Raw genomic sequence first — 16,723 nt, 5'->3', positions numbered from 1 at the left:
TGGACATGTCTCTTCAATACACATATACATACCTTCCACAAAGGCTAGTTAAATCCTTCTTTCAGCACCTAGGCAGAACACCTGAGTACTGCTTGTGCAGCAATGGATTAAATCAAAAATCCTGAAGCAGCAAAACCCACTCCTCTAGAGTGAAGATTAAGGAAACACTGCACTGAATCGAGAGGGAAAATAAGAGGGAAGAAGAAAAAAACCAATGCCACACACCCAGCCGCCTGCAAGTTAGCATTCTTACTCGTTTCTCATCAAAAACCTCTTCGGAGGAGGTTAAGCACACAATAGACTATCGAAAGCGCCAGCTAGCGTGGCTGCTTGAAATTCCACACATGTGCCTTGGCAATGTATTTCTATTAATGTCCAGTGTGTGTCAGCGTGAAGATAAGGCACCGACATCATGTCCGACCAGCCAGCTAGAGAATGGACCCCACATTCAACATTGTCTGATACTTAGGAGCCGGAAGAACAGAGGCTCTTTGGTAAAACTTGTCCCAAACACACTTATACCCCAATCACCAATGCAAAGGGGGAGGGGCACTGCAGTAAGGAGCACACAAATCTTGTCAAGGAGGGTATCCTGTGGCTGTAGGGAGAAAAAGGAAAGAATGAGATATATACAAGAGGGTAGTGGGGTGGAAAGAGCAAGAAAGGAACAGGTATTGAGAGAAGAAAGAGGCAGGATGTTGAAAGAGAAGACAATCACCTACACAGTTCATTGAAGAAACTCCACACCGCTGCTCTGGGGGGCTGGCTAGCTTTCAGAAAAAATACTCAATATATCTGTCAAGTGAGTGGGTTAGATGAGATGATCTCTAAGGTCCCCTTCTAGTTCTAACATCACCCATTAGAGAAAATGACAGGGAAAGAATGTGAAGAGCTACAAGCGAAATCTACTCATCTCAAATATTATCTGCCACCAGTTTTAATTCAATTTGGTTTTAACTTTCTTGTATACTTCATATCACACAAGTGTGTCTAGCACATCTACCATCCATATAGTCTGCCCTGACACCTTATTTGCTCATCTCTTTACCCTAAGAGCAGAATCCATAAGACTAGATTTTGACTGACAGGCAGATTGAATTAGCTGACAGGTGATGATGGATGAATTATAAAGTATGTATAGGGATATCAGGAAGTATGGGGACAATTGCAGCCAACGTTACCTATTCCTCTCAGTTCCTATGTCACAAAAAGGTACATAAAAAGTACACGAGACCAGGATACCACTAAGAAACCAGAGTTGGACAAAGTCAGCCATCAAAACAGGCCTACAAAAACAAATTAACCTTGAAAACTGGGAGACTACCAGCAAGAATTGGAAAGTGCATTTTTTAGAATAAAGCAATTGTGACAGAAAAAGATTTATTGCAAATACTTATGACAAATGATTCTAGCACCAGAAGGAAAGGTAAGAATATAGGAAACAGAACATCATTGCTCTCTCCTTTATAAGTTTACTATTCTATGAGAGGAAATGGTCACTTGATTCAATTCTTTGGATTTCTTGTGGCAAAACGCATGCCCCAACATGTACAAGTTGCTATTCTTTAGGAAGTCAATTCTTAGCTATCTCCAGCAAGAGATGGTACTCTCCTCTATTTTGGCCTTTGAAACAGTGAGTTAGGAGGCATTCTTCTGATAGAATAGGAACCAAGAAAGGATTACAAACTTGGGAATTTCTAGACATTGCATGATGTATTAGAAAGTACACTTCCCGTGGAATCAGGAAAACCTGGGTTTAAATTCCAGCTCAGACACTTACTGTGTGACCTGGGGGAAAAGACTTCACCTCTCTGAGACTCATTTTCCTTGTCTGTGAAATAAGGATAAAAATTCTGACATTATCTTTTCTCTTGAGATTGTTTCAAAGAAAGTACTTTGTAAACCTTAACATGCTACATAAATGTGAGTGATTATTATTCTTTCATTTCATTCCCTTTTTTGTTTGACTCCTAAATGGTCCCCTTCTACTTATCTATCTCATGTCCTAAATGGTCCCCTTCTACTTATCTATCTCATGTCAATAACCAATGCTGAGATTTATCTGGGAAGGGAAACACAATCTGCTTAAATGATAAATCCAAAGCATTCTATACAAGCATAAAGTAAGATGTAAGTGTCTTAAAGGATATGATAAAACTTTGAAGAAACCATCATCCCTTCCTTTCCCAGTCCTTCATGCTTGTTGAGCTAATGGAAGAAACAAGAGAAAACAAATAACTGGAGGGAGGTGGGACACAGGAAAAGCCTATCCAAATATAATTTGGTGATAGGTAACCAGACAGAAAAGTAGATAATAATCTTCTCATTCTTTTTTCTTTTCTTAAGAATAAAGCCCTTAAATTCTAGCCTTCTATAACTTCTAGGAATCTAATAAAGCTTGCCCTTGGAGGTAAACAGCAATGGCCTCTAGTTTAATGCCTAGCTTTAGCTATAAAGGTAAACAGAGTGACAAGGAGTGAGGGAATGAAAGTAGGTGGGTATAACTTTCGTGACAAGTAAAATATATTTAAACAGGTTAGTTTTAGGGTACTGCCCAGAGTATAAGACTAAGGAATCATTATAAGACTCATGTTCTTCAGACAGAATGAGAAGTCAAGTCAAATCAACAAGCATTTATTATTTGCTATGTGCCAAGTACTGTGCTAAGAGTTGGGCATACAAAGAAAGGCAAAAACAGTCCTTGTTGTCAAGGAACTTACAATCTAATAGGGGAGACATCATGAAATAACTATGTACAAACAAGATATAGAGAGAATAAATTGGAGATAATATCAGAAGGAAGGCACTAGCATTGAGGGGAATCAGGAAAGAATTCTTGCAGAAAGTCGGCTTTTTACTGAGACTTGAAAGAAGGTAGGGAAGTCAAGAGGCAGAGACAAGGTGGGAAAGATTTCCAGGCATGGGGTACAAGGCAGTGAAAATGAACAGTTAGAAGTACAGTGTCTTGTTCAAGGAACAGCACATGGTGAAACTGACAGAAGGATTTCACGTACACTAGAGGCCTATGCTACAAAGACAGGACATCGCTAACCTGGTACCTCCAAGAGTAAAGCAATCCATTTCATTGCTGAGTGATTTTTATCCTATCCCAGGTTACTAAGAACCTAGGCTGGATCAACCCTGGAACTCAGAAGAGCCATGCCCTGGAGGTGAACTCCGGGCTTGACTATACTCCATTCCCATTATTTCCTGGAACTAAAAATCATTAATAAAGGTTATCACCACTTTGGATGCTGCTGAGCCCAGCTCTTCTTAACCAATATTCTTCATGCCATGTTATTCACAGGCATGAGCTGGTCACACGGCATGGACCTGGAAGTAACAGCTTGGATATCTGCAAAGAGTTTAGGGATTTGGGATGCTTTTTGTGTTCAAAAGAGAGCAATTCTACATTCAAGCCTTGAAAAGAGAAGAGACCAAATAGACCTTGTATTAAAGGAGGGCCAAAGGGAAAAAGAAAGGGAGACTGTACCCAGTGAACTACCAAGAACACAGATTGGTAACCAAATAGAATAAGGATGGTCTCTATAACCATCACATACAAATTGCCTCCTCTCACCCAGCAAATCTCTCAGATATCTATCTTCCCCACAACTTACACCCTACAGCCTTTTCCTCATCTCATTTACTCTCAAAAGGGCACCAGTTCTGATGTTACTATAAAGACTTAATATATTGACAAAGTACTAGTGACCAGTTTCTTTAATTCAGCATTAGCAGTTGCAACTTATCACCCAAAGCCCCACGTGATCATAATACCAATCAAAGCAATATATCAGTAATACTGTTATCTGTTTCTTTTATTCCTTAGACAGATAAAAAAAAAGAGATTTGTCCTCTTCTGAGTATATCATATAATCCCTATCCAATGCTTTTTAGAGGGAGCCTACAGCTCAAGTCCCTCAAGACTCATCAAGCTTAAAAGAGGCCCAATTGTGGTGTGCTAAAGGGCAGTGGTGTCCCTCGAGGGGGTTGGAAGAAGAAGCCTTTTCCAGCGTCCCTTCCAGATCTCAGCCCCAGCTGTCAGCCTCTTTAGCTCATCCTCGGTGCTAAAAGATATTTTTGTAGACATGCGATCTGCTAATTAGAAGCAATGACACTAAGAATGGAACCGCAATCAGCCATTTGCCTAACAAAGTTAGCAGCTAATGAGAATTTCCAGCTTCTGTCAGCATACAGTAGAGGTCACCTGAGCTATTGGTAGAAAAGGAAAAAATAAAGGCATCTGCAGATTTGAGATTTGGTAATGGATAGAAAGAAAAAACAACAACAACAACATACAGACTTCTTAAAAATGGTTCCACAAAATCCCAAACTCCAACATTAAAATCAGTTTATAGTATTGACTTCTTAAATGAAAGAAACTGAATTTTCATCTTTTACTAGACAAAGAACATGGGATCTTATAGTCTTCCCAGAAGCAGACCCTATCTGCGAGTCAGATCTGCAGTGCTGAAATCCTCTAAATTCAACCTAAAAACACCAGAGAGCCGGCAACTCTGCAAGAGGCAAAGATATCAAAAAATATTACACTGCTAAGACTATGAGGAGATGGGATTCAGAAATGGATCTAGGTCAGTGTCTTTCAACCATGTTAATCCATGATACACCCATGGACTTGCCAGGAATATTTCTTCTGCCTCCACCAGCCATCTACCAGTCTAGCCATCTGTGAATCTACAGCCACCCCAACCACATTACTTATACTTAAACACACAGGAAACAATTCTATTTCCAAAAAACATCACTATCCTGCTGAATAAAAACTTAGCAAAGAAGACTGAACCATCCTAACACATCAGGAATATCTTCACAGTACACCAACATCCCAACCAAATGAATGAGAAACAAATTATTGAGGCAGAATCTTAACAAGAGGGCCAGGAAAGTGACCTCCAGTTCAGCTAAGCCCCACCAATTCCAGAGGTATGTTCTAGTTAAACAAAAAAATCCAAGTTTTCAACTGAGCTCTATGAGACTTTGAGCAGGTCCCGTTTCCTCTTTAGACCCACTTCCTTGATTCAATTATGGAAAAGATATAATTACCACCTGCTTCACAGGGGCAATAAGAAAAAAATGAGACCAATTTCAATAAAACTCAAATACTACACAAATACCAAAATATTTCTGAAAGATGATGAGAATAAAGTGTTGGTCTGTTAAACAACACTAGTTTCTGCCGGTGGGATCACCACTGAAGCCTGAAAGCTACTTTTCAAAGATATAACAAAAAACAGGTTCCCTCAAACCAAAGAGTCTGCAGCCAACACTGTAAATATCCCCATCTCTGTACATTCATGCTAGAAACTTGATTTTCCTTTTGTGCTTGGCTTCTGTTCTGAAAGAAGAAAAAGGAGTCGTACACTTTTCTTGGGTCAGTAAATCTGACAAAGCCATTATTCAAGGGCATGTTAAAAAATAGAGATAAGAACTATGGGGCTTTTGGTAAATCACATTAGTTTGGTTCTCAAAGCTGGGTAATGCTGCTTTCCAGAGTATTAATTTCATTTACTCTGTTTGTTTGCCATACTCTCTAATAATGCTGAAGTATCTGGCCATAAATGAGGTCTTCTTATTTCCCACATTTTCACCCTCCCTTTCTAAAGAAGTAATGGAAAGGCCATCTTTCATCTTAATTACCTTCTTTTTTCAAATCCCCCTAGGTTACCCCACCCAGAAAAGCACTGACTTGTTCAGTAACCTTTTAGTCAGTCAGTCTCGGCTTCCTGACACAGGTCCCGTATGTACCAAAGAACAGGGACAACTCCCAGATTTCAATTTAGAGCCAGAAGAGACTTCAGAGAATGTCAAATGTGGCTCACTCCTTTTAGACGAGGAAATAGGATCCAAGAAAGTTGTGTTCAGACCTGTGCAGGGTCACATAACTATTAAACGTCTGAGGTAGGATTTGTACTCAGGACTTCCTGACTCCAGGTCCGGTGAATTATCTACTATACCACCAAGGCAACCTGCAAAATTTGTTGTCTGATACTGAAATTGTAAAATTAGAATTTCAGGTATGTGGTTTTCCTCAGCTAAGGACTGACCTTCAAGGTCAATCACTTTGGTTTTAATAGAATGTATACGTTCTTTTAAAGTTATTACCTTTTGCTTCTCTTCTGCCAAGTTTTCTTTGACTTCCGTACTTTTTTTTTTTGGTATGAAATTTGACAAACATACTATTTTCTCTTCTCTAGTGAGATTTTCTACTGTGTATCTAAGTTCTGCACCCTGTTGTTTTCCTTCAATTCTGTATCGAAAATTCTATTTCCATCCTAATATCTTCTTTTAACAGTTTTATTTCTCTTTAGAACCACTCTAAAGTTTCCTGCTATTGTTCCACAGTCTATCAATAGTTAGTGGAACTCTATTTTTCAACAGGAGATTTTAGTAAATTTTCTCCTGTTAAACATGTTATGGCCTCTTTTTGAGTTTTTACTCATTTTATCTTTTCTCTTTAGAAGTCTCTTAATCTCTACTGGTTTATTTACTTGGAAAGTAAGTTAATACCTAGCCTCTCAGGGTTTTTTTGGCCTTTCAGTCTTTCTTGTATTCCAATAGTTTGTTCCTGTCTTCATACTCGTTCTTAGTTCCTCTCCTTGGTAACATTCCTTCCTACTCCTCCCAGCTGAGGAAGCTGAGAGACCTGGATGCCATTCATGGCTGGGTCCCTGTCTACAGGAAACTCCTTAAGGAAAAGACTGACTCCAAAGAGGTTTTTACTCCCGTATCCCACAAGCAGAAAAAGCCCACAGGGTAGGAATTCTTACTCAGGGGTTCAAGAACTTATTTTCGTATTTTGATAACTATTTCAATAAATTGGCTTGCATCATGACACAATACTTTGTAATACATGTACCTCATACAGTTAAAAACAAGATTCTATAGGCTCGCCAGACTGCTGAAGGGACCCATACAGAAAAAAATTAAGAACTCTTGCCCTGGCTTCTCTTGTAGACAGCTTGATGCTGTTAATTATATCCTGCCCCAATGCTGTACTAAATTTCCTTCTTGTGGCTAAGTAGAGTCCATGTGAGTTGTCTTGACCTTTGTCTTGCCACTGAGGAGAGAGTGAGGCTGATGACTCTAAGCAGCTCTGCCTCACTTAAATTCAAACCAAATTCATTTGCAAGTCAAGAAGATATCACCACAGTGATGTAATTGATCCTCTTTGAGAACAAAGGATGAACAACAACAAGAAGAATCCATGTCTTCTGCCTCTATCCAGGCTGGAGAGATTTGGAGTCACTGCTAAGGGAGAGTTTTAGCTAGGACCCCGAACAGTCAGACCATAAAACACAAACTCAGTAGGCAGCAGCATGGGCTACTGAACGAAAGGGATTAATATTTGAGCTGTGCAATATGTCATTTCATAAAGTTTTTATACTACGTGTAGTGTTTCTGTCTCCTTATCTTGTGGGTTCAGCATTAATTATTTCTTACCTGGAACATATTTCCATTTTTTTGAGGTTTTCTGATTAGAAAGTATTTAAGAAGAAAATTTTCCCAGAAAATGATAGAGGTCCTCAATCACTACCCACATTCTCAGCTGTTTCTGATAACTTCCACCTGGACTCCCCAGTCAGAAGAGAAAGAGTATCCTGGAGAATAAATTTCCATTAAATCCCTACTTAATGTTTTAAGGAATCAAGAATAACTATGAATGACAATTTGGGGGGCGGGTGTGTGTGTGTGTGTGTGTGTGTGTGTGTGTGTGTGTGTGTGTTTTGTTTGTTTCAGCTACATCCATTATCAACTCTCTAGGTTCCAACAAAGCATCATAAAATCAGGATAGAGACTTAATGTAAAGCACTTTGCAAACTTTAAAGAGCTATACAAATGCAAGCTATTATTTTTCTGCCATAAGGTGACATGAGCTACATAAGTCCATAGACTCCTAGCCACTGGAACTACTGGTGTCCTAGTACTCACTCAATAGTTCCAAGTTCCAATACAAACAGCTTGTCCCAATATGAAGATATTCACATTCAGTAGAGGTTAAGGAAATACAAAGTTCATTCCACAGCATGAAGGCCATAGTCACCAAAGTCCTCTTTCTTCTTCTGACCAGGTTAAACCAGGGAACTGTCAGTTCCTGAGTACTGGCCAAGGCGCAAGTAGAAAAGACTCAGCTATTCAGGTTATTCTTCAAGTTCATTCCACTAAGCTGATTTTTATTTTAAAAGGGTCCGAACTTCAAACTGGCAACTAAACTAGGGAAGAAAGTGGCACAGGAATATCTACTTTATTACTGGATCTTGTCTATTTGCTGGCTGGCTGCTGTACTTCATACTCAGAGAGGACCAAAATGACATCACTATGCCGAGGAATGCATAGTGTGTCTGACTGTGGCTGATCAGACCAGTATGAACTCAGAAGGCTCTGCCACAGGTCAGGCAGTATGAACTCAGAAGGCTCTGCCACAAGTCAGGCACAAATAGTCCACATGAACATTTGGCATGGATATGTCTCTAAATCTGCAAATCTCACATTTCTTTTGAGCTACCACAATTCTGCTTTGCCCACAGAGCACAATGCCTTCTTTGATGTGGGCATGCCCTGCTGGGCAGTACTTTGCCAGTGTCTCCCATGTCTCACAATCAATTCCAGAGTTATTCAGAGATACTTTGAGAGTGTCCTTGTATTGCTTCTTCTGACCTCCATGCGAGTGCTTGCCTTGTGCGAGCTCTCTGTAAAATAGTCTTTTAGGCAAATGTACTGTTTGGCATTTGAACAATGTGTCCAGTCCATTGGAATTGTGCTCTCTGCAGTAGGGTTTGAACATCTGGCAATTCAGCTCAAGAAAGGACTTCAGTGTCCAGTACCTTATCTTGCCAGGTGATCTTCAGAACCTTCCTAAGACAATTCAAAAGAAGGCGATTCAGTTTCCTGGCATGGAACTGGTATACCATCCAGGTTTCACTGGCAGATAATAATGAGATCAGAGCAATGGCTCTGTAGACCTTCAGTTTAGTAGACGGCCTAATACCTCTTCTCTCCTACACTTTCCTTCAGAACTTCTCAGACACTGAGCTAGTTCTGGCAATGTGTGCATCAACCTTATCATCTATGTGTACATGCCTGGAAAGTTTACTAAGTGAACTTATCCACAGCATTCAAAATTTCTCCATCTGCTGTAACTGATGGTTCCATGTATGGATGGTGTGGTGCTGTCTGGTGAAGAACCTCTGTATTCTTGGTGTTGTCAGGCCAAAATTAGTACAAGTGGCAAAGAACTGATCTACTGCATCTCAGCTCAGAGGCTGCACTGAGTGCACAATCATCTGCAAACATAAAGTCACGCACCAACTCTCCCTCTACTCTCTTTCTTGGCTTGCAGCCTTTTCGAGTTAAATAATTTACCATCAGTATGGTAGCTGACCTTGATGCCATTTTTATCCTCATTGAAGGCATCCAATAACATCACTGAAAACCTCATACTAAAAAGCATGGGATTAAGCACAAAGCCCTGCTTCACTCCACTGGTGACTGAGAAAGCAGGAGAACACTGTCCATTATTCAGAACCTGTGCAAGCATGCCCTTTGTGAAACTAGTGTACAATGCTGATGAACTTCTCCAGGCAATCAGATTTTGCCATTATCTTCCACAAACCTTCACAACCAACAGCATCAAAGGCCTTGGTCAGATTGATGAATGTTGTGTATAGACTTCTGTTCTGCTCTGACATTTCTCCTGGAGTTGTGAGGCAGCAAACACTATGGCAGCCATTCCTCAGCCCTATCTAAAGCCACACGGGCTCTCAGGTAAATGATCATCTTTCAGGTGAAAAATCAGCCTATTAAATAGGACTCTGGCAAGAATCTTTCTGGAAATGGCTAAGAGAGAGACCCCCATCCCACAACCCCCGTAATTGTCACAGAACAACCTATTTTCTTTTCTTTTATAGAGATGGGCAATGGAGGCATCCTTGAACTCCTGGGGGATCACCTCCTCTTGCCATATAACCTGGAAGATTCCAGTCAGCTTTTGTATAAGCAGTGAACCTGCTAGCACAGAATCAGCACCAGGCACTCTGCCACAAGAGAGGAGCCTAATAAGATTTTAAATCTCTTCTTCAGTTGGAAGTTCAGCTAGAGATGGACTGACTTCAACCTTAGGTATAGAGCTGATGGCTTCAGCATTGGTTGATGCTGGTCTGTTGAGAAGACTATGTAAATTTTCAGCCCTTCTCTCTAGGATCAATCTATTTGTACTGGAAAATCAGGTTGTTGTTGTTGTTTAGTCATTCCAGGTGTGTCCAACTCTTTGTGACCCTATGCGGGGTTTTCTTGGCAAACATACTGGAGTGGTTTGCCGTTTCTTTCTCCAGCTCATTTTACAGATGAGGAAACTGAGGCAAACAGCGTTAAGTGACTTGCACAGAGTCATATAGCTAGAAGTATGTAAGGCCAGATTTAAACTCAGGAAGACGACTCTTTCTGACTCCGGACCTGCACTCTATCCACAGCACGACCTATCTGCTGGAATATCAGAATAGGGCCTTATGAAAGAAGGAAGTCAAAAGTGGGAAGGACTGGTCTGGAACAATTTGAAAGGATACTAGGGAGAAGAAAATTTTAACATAAGGCATCAAGTACCCAAGAGTTAATTTCTGAGCACAGGATCTTAAAAAAAAAAACCCCCAGCACAGACAGATATATCACTGTCTTTCCCTGTTGTCAATTTTATAGACTTTTCCCAATAATGGGTTGAATCACAGCCTTGTACAGAAGATGATAAAATAATCATCATAAAAGTCAGAGACAAACAATGTAGAGGAGTAGATTAAATGTCAAATAACTCTTAGTACATTCAAACAGGAAACCTTTACGTAGAAAAACAAAAGTTTTGTGTGGATGGTGCCTGCACAGGGTAGGTCTGAGTATCAAGCCTTGGAGAACTCCCCAGTCACATCCAATCAAAAAGAACTCACAAGCCAGACCATTAGGCCACCAATCAAACTGCAGGTAAAAACTTACTTAATTTTGCCAGGGACTCTCTACAACACCCAGTCTTTTCCCAACGATGAATAAGACTATTCAATGCTCCAATTCAACACAAGAACTAGTGGTCAGTAGGCTATAGCCTTGCTACTTCTTTCAAAGTCTGTGTCATTAGAAAAAGCAGACAGACTTCTCTGCCTCTACACATGCACATGAATATCCCCCTCCCTGGAATGCTTGGCCCACATCTCTCCCTGTATTTAATATCTGAACCCTGCAAAGTCCAGTTTAGTCCCTCTCCATGAAACTGTTTTCCATCTGCCCAGGCATACAGTGATCATTCCTTTCTCTGCATCTCTGCAGGTCCTACTGGCGCTACTTGATGCTAGTCTGGCATTTAGGACATACCTGGGGTCATTATTCAGCCTGCCGGAGCTTATGCATCTCAATTCTCTTCAATTAGACAGAAAACTACTTGAGGGCACTTTTACGCCCCTATTTCCTATCCTTCAAGTCACTCAGGCTCATACCCTTAGGGTTACCCTCTACTAGTCCTTGACCCTAACCGCCATATCAAATTAGACGCCTTCTTACTGACTGTACTTGCCAACATTTCACGTTCACCCCCTCCTTTCTATTCTCTCTTAGAGTCCAAGTCTCTTGACTGGACCATTACCATAACATCATAATTGGCCTCTGAGCTTCTAATCTCTTTCCTCTCCAAACAATCATGCACACCGCTAGAAATTTCATATCTCTAAAGAATAGATCTAACCATATCGTATCTCTACTAAAAATCTTCAATGGCAACTGTTCTTGGAACCTAGAATTGGAGAGGCAGAAAAAAGCAGGCTGAAGCTACTTGGGGAAATCATAAAATTATTTTAATATTACAAAATTTATCTCTGAAATAAAAGCCTATTTTTTTAAATTAATATTATTACAAAAAAAAAAATCTTTAGCGGCTCCTGGCTATCTCAAGTATAAAGTAGGGGGAAGGGAATAAGTATTTACATAACACTTGGTATGTGCTAAGAGCTTTTTATAAACATCTCATTGGAGCCTCCTAACAACCCTGTGAGAAAGGCGCTATTTTTATCTCCATTTTACAGTTGAGAAAACTGAGGCAAACAGAGTTTAGGTGACTCATGTAGGAACACAAAGTTAGAAAGTGTTTGATGCTGGATTTGAACTTAGGTCTTCCTGACTCCAGGCCCAATGCTTTATCCACCACACCACTAGCTGCCTCGGGCTGCCTCATAACATCCTAAACCTGCCAGACTAACCCTTTTTCCTTTTTCAATATGGATGATAAGAGTCAGAATTCAAAAATATTTTGATGAATAAATCATTGGGCTGAATATAAAGGAGAAATTCAATAAAAAGCACAAAGTCATACACCTAGGTTCAAAAAATCAACTTCACAAGTATCAGATGAGAAAGGTAGGGTTATTTGTCTGAAAAAGAGCTTGGCGGGGGAGGGTGTAGTGGCCTGCAAGCTCCGTAACTGAATGTGACTGCCAACAAAACTAAGACCACCGTGGGCTACATCCAGAGAGGCACAGCTTTGAGGAATAAGGAACTCACAGTCTCTCTGTGCCCAGTCCTGGCCAGATCCCATCTAGAGGTACCACAGTTTAAAGACACTGGCAAGGCAAGCTAGAGAATATTCAGAAGAGTAAAGAGGGAAGCGAAGGAACCAGAGATCAAGCTATATGAGAAGAGTATAGAGGAAGCAGGAAAGCTTAGCCTAAAAAAAGGCTTGGAGGTACAGGAAGGAGTATATGGAGATAAGGTGACTCATCAGGTTTTTTAAGGGTTGTCACGTGGGAGAGGCGGAGTCACAATGGCAGAGTTGCAGAAAGCAGGGCAGGGAACTTCCTTCCATAAATTCCTCCAAACAGATCTAGAAAAAAATGCACTCAACCAAACTCTGATGGGGAAATCCAGAAAGTCACAAGTTATTTCTCCAACTCACCTTGGTATGAGAAGGCAGACAGGGAGGTGTGGGGATACTGAGGACGGGCGAACCAGGAGAAGCACGCTGTGCAGAGTACAGAGTGCCCAAGGACAGGCTGTGTGCCAGGGCAAAAGGAGGTCCCAGACTCAAATCAACCCCACAGGGGCAGGTGCCAATTGCCAGGTTTGTGGCCCACTGTGTCACAGTTCTGTGTCACAGATCCAGGGCAGACTGAGAAGGGGACATGCACAGGAGAGAGCACAGGTCATCCCCCTTCCCGGTTAGAATGCCCTGCAGTGTATAGATAAAGGACACTGAGAAGGCAGCAGCAACAGCAATAGCATGGTTTAGCCTTAGGTGCAGAGCAGAATCTCACTTAAAGCACCTATGGAATTCTCAGGCCAAAGGGTAGCCTAGAATTCTGCCTCTCTGAACTAGCAGAGCTTTGCAGCTGGCTAATAGGGGCTAGGTCCAGCAGCATCTACTCTTACTCAGACCCAAACCCAGGTCAAGAACTTGCAGAGTTCAGAACATGGGGGCAGCTACCAGATTTTGCCACAGATTAGATCACTCTGGGAGCACTGAAACCTTGCAGGTCCCCTAGATGGTCTCTGAGATCCTGGAATAACACAACACTCAATACCCAAGAAAGCAGCAACAGACTAGCCCAAACCTTCCCTTCAGAAGTATGCCAGAGCCCAGACCTAACATCAAGTCTGAAATCAGAAAGTACACCAGTAAAATGAAGAAACAAACAAACAAACAAAAAAGAATCCCACCATAATAAATTATGGTGGCAGGGACACTCAAGAAACAAACACAGAAAAGAATGGCTCCAAAATATCTACAAGCATTGCCTTGAAGAAAAACATAACTTGAGCACAAACCCAACTAGAATTCCTGGAAGAGATGAAGCAAGAGTTTTAAAAAAGAGTTTAAAATATTTTTTGGTAAATGAAGTGAGAGTGCTTGAGGAAAAAAAAACTGAAAGGAAATGAGAACTATGGAAGAAAGAAAGAGAAAGGAAATTAACAGCTTGGCACAAGAGGTACAAACCCTTGCCCAGGCAAAAGACTCACTGAAAATCAGAACAGACCAAATGGAAGCCAATGATTCCAAAAAGAAACAAAAAAATATTAAAACAAAGGCAAAAGGCTGAAAAAATAGAGAAAATGTAATGTATCTTATAGCAAAAACAAATGAACTGGAAAACAGCCTGAAGACAAAAAAATTTAAGCATCACTGTGAATGGGATGTCAAAGTGAAGAATCCTCTGTGTAATTAAGGTTTGGGATAAGGCTGAGTGGGATGAGGGTCCCGTGAAAACTTCTTAGAAGAATAAACAGAAATTGTATTAGACTCAAGGCAGGCACAGCAGCCTGACAGGACTAAGTTTCGATTTACTAGAAATCACCTGATTTACGGGAATTCAACCCCAAGTACCCCCCCACGCCATTGTTAAGTAGTTAAAATTTGCCAAGCCTGAAACTCCTGAAGAAGCCCCCCTGTATTTTGTTGATGCACCTGTTGCTATATTTCAGTCATGGTGACCTGGCTATACAGTACAGTGTCTAGCCTGACTGCACATCTTTAATTGCTTCTTTGGTATTACTTCAGCAAACTAAGAAATATAGATATGTATATTGTGTTCATTGTTTTGTTTTCAGTTTCTATGGACATTGAGAATGTGAGCCAAATATTGGCCAGTTGGTGGGAGGGGGGAATTTGCCCATTAGGGTATTTAATCAGGTCCTTTGCTTCTGTCTGTGTCTCCTTTCATCAGAGTATTCTGGTGGAGGGACACCCAAATCTCGAGGTTTGATATAATAATAACAATAAATTAACTCTCTGTTTCTCCTTGGATACCTCTGTGTGTGTGTTTTTTTTAATTTGAGTGGCATCCCACACAACTGGAATATCTGAGTACTATGTCTAGAAAAAGAGCCTAGACCTTATATTTTTTACACCCCTTCCCCCCCAGACATTATTTTTTTAAGAAATATTAAAAGAAAACCACCTAGGATCAATGGGATAGATTAGGTATACAATACACAGTAGTAAATTACCATAGTAATCTAATGTTTGATAAACCCAAAGATCCAAGCTTTGGGGGCAAGAACTTACCATATGAGCAAAATTGCTGGAAAAACTGGAAAGCAATTTGGCAGAAACTAATATAGACCAACATTTTGTGCCATATACCAAGATACAGTCAAAATGTGCACATAATTTGGACATAAATGGTGATACCATGAACAAATTAGGGAAGCATGGAAAAATTTACCTGTCAGATCTTTGGATGAGGAAGAGTTTATGACTAAACAAAAGAGAGAGGATCAGGGGAAGAAAAATGGATAATTCTGATTACATGAAGTTTAAAAGTTTTTGCATGAACAAAACTAATATAGCCAAAATTAGAAAGAAAACAGAATCAGGGAAAAACTTTATAGCAAATTTCTCTGAAAAGACTTCATTTCTCAAATATATAGGGAACTGAGCCAAATTTATAAAAAAGAAGAGACATTCCCCAATTTATAAATGGTCAAAGGATATGAACAGGCAGTTTTCAGATGAAGAAATCAAAGTTATCAATAGTCACATAAAAATGCTCTAAATCACCACTCATTAGAGAAATGCAAAGTAAAACAACTCTGAGGTACCATCTCATATCTATCAGATTGGCTAACATGATGTAAAAGAAAAATACAAATGCTGGAGGGGATGTGGAAAAATTGGGACACTAATGCACTATTACTGGAGTTGTGAACTGGTTCAAACCATTCTGGAGAATACTTGGGAACTATTCCCAAAGGGCTATAAGACTGTGCATACCCTTTACCCCTGAAATATCACTACTATGTCTGTATGTCAAAGAAAAAGGAAAAAGACCTATATGTACAAAAATATTTATAGTAGTTCTTTTAGTGGTAGCAAAGAATTGGAAATTAAAGGGATGCCCATCAACTGGGGAATGGCAGAACAAGTTGTGGTATATGATTGTGATGGAATACTATTGTGCTATAAGAAATGACAAGCAGACTGGGAAATAAGAAATACAGGAAATGGGGTACAGAAGTAGGTCCTGCCCTACAGGAAAATAGAAGGGAAAGGGGATAAGAGAAGGGGGGAAGAGACAGAAAAAAGTACAGACTAGGGGAAGATATATTCAGAATGCATGCCATCTTGGGGTGAGGGGAGGGATGAGATGGGGTGAAAATTTGGAACTCAAAATCTTGTGGAAGTAAATATTGAAAACTGAAAATAAACAAATTTATATTAAAAAAAAGAAAAAAGAAAAGTAAAGTGAGGAGGTTAAAAAAAAAAAATGACAAGCAGGTCGATTTCAGAAAAAACCTGGGAAGACTTTTTATATGAACTTTTATACGAACTTTAGATGGAAAGTGAAGTGAGAAGAACCAGAACAGTAGACATAGTAACAACAATATCGTAATGATTGATCAACTGTGAAAGACAACTATTCTAATCAATACAATGATCCAAGACAATTCCAAAGAACTCATGATGAAAAATGCTATCCACCTCCAGGGAGAGAACTGGTAAACTCTAAGTGCAGACTGAAGCACGCTTTTTTCACTTTCTTTACCCACCTCCTGATATAGAGATGGACTTAATACAAAATGAGATGATTTTTTTTTGACATAGCCAACGTGGAAATTTGTTTCAGTTGACAATTGCCCACATACCACAGTTCACTCTTCTAAAAATCTTGGTATCAGTCACCTGAAATTATAGAATTGCTAAATGACAGAAGTGAAAGGCACGGTAGAGATCATCTGG

The 16,723-nt window shown here is 40.1% G+C and overlaps 1 protein-coding gene across 12 annotated transcripts in view; it reads right to left on the bottom strand.

Annotated features, from left to right (window-relative positions):
• CHCHD6 (coiled-coil-helix-coiled-coil-helix domain containing 6) overlaps positions 1-16,723 on the bottom strand; it is a 313,985-nt gene that overhangs the window by 268,435 nt on the left and 28,827 nt on the right. The window lies entirely within an intron of this gene.

This window comes from Phascolarctos cinereus, unplaced genomic scaffold, assembly GCF_003287225.1.
Source record: "Phascolarctos cinereus isolate Bilbo 61053 unplaced genomic scaffold, phaCin_HiC Scaffold_4;HRSCAF=312, whole genome shotgun sequence".
Classification (NCBI taxonomy): domain Eukaryota; kingdom Metazoa; phylum Chordata; class Mammalia; order Diprotodontia; family Phascolarctidae; genus Phascolarctos; species Phascolarctos cinereus.
Note: the sequence above shows the minus strand (reverse complement) of the source record. Positions and strands in the feature narration are given on the sequence as shown.